The sequence below is a fragment of the Solanum tuberosum genome, unplaced genomic scaffold (assembly GCF_000226075.1).
Source record: "Solanum tuberosum cultivar DM 1-3 516 R44 unplaced genomic scaffold, SolTub_3.0 scf00103, whole genome shotgun sequence".
NCBI classification, from domain to species: domain Eukaryota; kingdom Viridiplantae; phylum Streptophyta; class Magnoliopsida; order Solanales; family Solanaceae; genus Solanum; species Solanum tuberosum.
In genome coordinates this window covers 1,364,519-1,367,871 of record NW_006239027.1, presented here as the reverse complement: position 1 = coordinate 1,367,871, position 3,353 = coordinate 1,364,519, and positions in this window count along the sequence as shown.

The window sequence follows — 3,353 nt, the reverse complement described above, 5'->3', positions numbered from 1 at the left end:
GTTTGTTGTTGGGTTTTTTGGGGGGGGGGGGGGGGGCGGTGGTGGTGGTGAAAAATCTGACCTAATTAACGTTGTAATTACATTGCCATTGTGACAATAATAGCTCAATTTGCTATATTTCTGTTTTAATTTGTGTAATGTATTAATTAACACTACTAAAAGAAAATATCAAAGAAAAAGAATTGTAGTGAGTCATTTATTCTCAAAGTTGGTTGGGAATTGATAAGAAATCGAACGGGCATTCAAGCTTGGACTCAATTTGTCTGGGATAAAGCCATTCCTACAATAATTAGCATTTTTGGTCTGTGTAGCATTTCCACGATATTGTTATGATCAATTAATTGGACTTGGCCAAAAAGTGTTCTTGCCTCTATCATTAGCTCGGATAATTCCCGAGGATCAAGATCGATAGACGGCTTTAACTTTTACCTAAAGCAAAAATTGATGATTTTGATTATGTTGGAAATGAGGGATCGATTTTAAAAAAACTGACGGACTATATAATTTTTGTCCTTCGAATTTCCATAAACATATATTAAGAAAATATAGTAATTTGAAATTGAACCCAAATATTTGCTATGGCATCGAACAATTTTACCTCCCTAATCAAGACTACATAACAAAATTATATATATCAAACCTACAAGCTACAATTATCTTAAAGGCTTCTACATGTTAATGATTCACCAAAAATGACATTTCATGTGCTTGTGCTTTAGTGTTTGGTTCCATTTTTAAGATTCTTAGCGTTGAACTCTCTGTTTATTCATTTAGTTTCATATTTATTGGTTGTTATAATTTTAGTAATTTCTACACATTAATATTGGACTGAGCTTGATCCAATAACATCAAGCTACATTATTACAATATTCTATTTTTATTCTAACAACTTAAAAGAAAATATATCACGTAAATTAAAATGGAGATATTTTTTTGGTTTTACTATAGTAGTTTACTTTTTTTTGTCGTAGATTTTACTTTTTAGGGTATATTTTGGGCGGCATTGTGTAATTGCGTGGATTTCTAAGTTGCTCTATTGTCAGTTGACGTTTACCTTTTACCATATCCCTTTTTCTTCTTTTTCATAATATAAAAACTTTATATTATAATTCACCTTTTCCTTGTAACCTACGTTATCTTATTATTGTCGTTTTCACACAATTTCTGTACATATATATCTCTCACCACTTTCCTCATTCATGCGTGAAGTACACACACATTATTGTTTGTTACTCCTTTCAGTTTTTACTTTTTAGTTTTTTTATTCGGTGTTCGATATTTTATTTTGAGGTAAAGCGTTAACCGTTCAAGAGCGGCTCAATACCTTTAGAAATAAGGTATCCACCTTAGACCCCCAAATTTACATAAGCACTTTTTAACAATTTTTTTGTATATTATGTCTTTTTTTTACTTCGTTTTGAAATATTGAAAAATGTTTCGTTCTTTTTTGTCAACTTTTAAATTTAACTTCCACGTGATATGTTTAAAACCACAAGATTAAAAAATATTTTGGTACATTATATATATATATATATATATATATATAAGACCATAGATAAAGTTTTTTATTAAAAAAAAATTGCATCTCAAAAATAAAAAATTATAAAAATAATTAAAAGTTAGGTCTTCAATTTATTTTTAGCTTGATCAGTAACCACTAATGGAGATTTCATGTCTAGCACTTGAGTTTGAATTCAAGATATTTGGTTAAGAGTGAAGGACTATTTATCATTCACTATAAAAAAGAATAGATAAAAAATCGAGGGTCAAAAAATTGACGGACCGTTCAATATCTTTTGATAAAACCAACGGACTCGACAACGTTGAAATATGTTGGTTTGGTTTAAGATAACTGACGGACCTCTTGATTTTATAAATCAACTTTTTAAAAAAGCACAAAGATAAAATCTACACCAAAAGAATCAAACTAAATCATAATAAGTGATAAAGAATGATGTGTTTATTTTATAGTTCGTGATTTCGCATATCGAGTGTTTTTCATTTTTAACTGATGAAAGATGAAAAAATTGTCCTAATATCTAAATGTATGTTCAAACGGATGGAGTTCACGCCTCATGTTAGAAGTTTGGTCATTTCTCCAAAACGAGATTATGTTTAAATTTAAAAGTTGTGTAAGTTTAAAATTTAAAATTTAAAACTAATACCAAATTATGACAATAATTAACCTAAAAGGGAAGCTTCTAAATACAAGACCACAAAGTTAGCTACCTAATAAAGTTGTAATGTCTTTGATTGACATATGCATAATTGAGGATAATATAATTAGTTCACCATCGAAATAATCTTTTACTTGCTTTTATCATCATGTAAAAAATATATACCTCTTAAGTTGTGCCAAAATGAAAAATTATTTGTCTTGTCATATTTTCTACTATATTATGCATCTAATGTTTCTTTTTTCCCTTCGAGTGTGCATCCACTCATCAAGGAGCTCATCTATCTATATTAATAAAGGAAATAGGTTTTTTTTTCAAATCGTATTAATTTCATATGAATCAGAGAAGCAATGAACCAAACATCTCTCAATAACAATATATCACTAATTAACTTCATTATTATATAATCCTCGTACTATAATTTCGTTATTACAGCTCTAAAATAACTTGTTTTCCAATCAAACAACCTCACGAGACTCAAACTTGTGACTACTTCATTGGGCCGTTAGTTGATCCATCAGACAAACATAAAAGAACTTAGTGGGCTCTTTTTTCCTTTTGGTACAAAAGGCCCAACTGATTTTGCAGAACAAAGGAACCAAAAAATAGTTTGGTTGCTGGTTAGAATTATGTGGGTACTAATAACGTAGAGATTAATTGTTTATTTTTTATCTTATATAAAATAATATATAAATTAACTCATAACTTCCGTGTATTCTATTTATATAGGATTGTAGAACTATAATCAAACACCATACTTGGTGAGTTGAATTTTATACAAAGCATCTAAATAATTACCAAACTTAATGCAGTCACGCGAAACTCCTAACTTCGCGTGACTGCATACAAATAAAAACAATTAGCCTATTTTTTGGCTAATATTTGAAGTTCTTCTTCTTCTTTTTCTTAACTTTTGATGAGATCTATTAATTTTCCAGTAAAAATTAGTGGACAACCACAAATTATGCATTTACCTCCATTTCCTACTTTTGTGCTCCTTAAATCTTTCTCAACCAATAATTTTTTATTATTTTTTTTACTAGAAAGAGAATAGGTACACTTGATGAGTTACATGTCATAATCTGATGTCAGAAATTTGACGAGTTAAAAATGGATTTGTTACTTTAATTTAAGTTCACTGACCATACGTAAAATTAACTCAAATAGTAAAGGGAG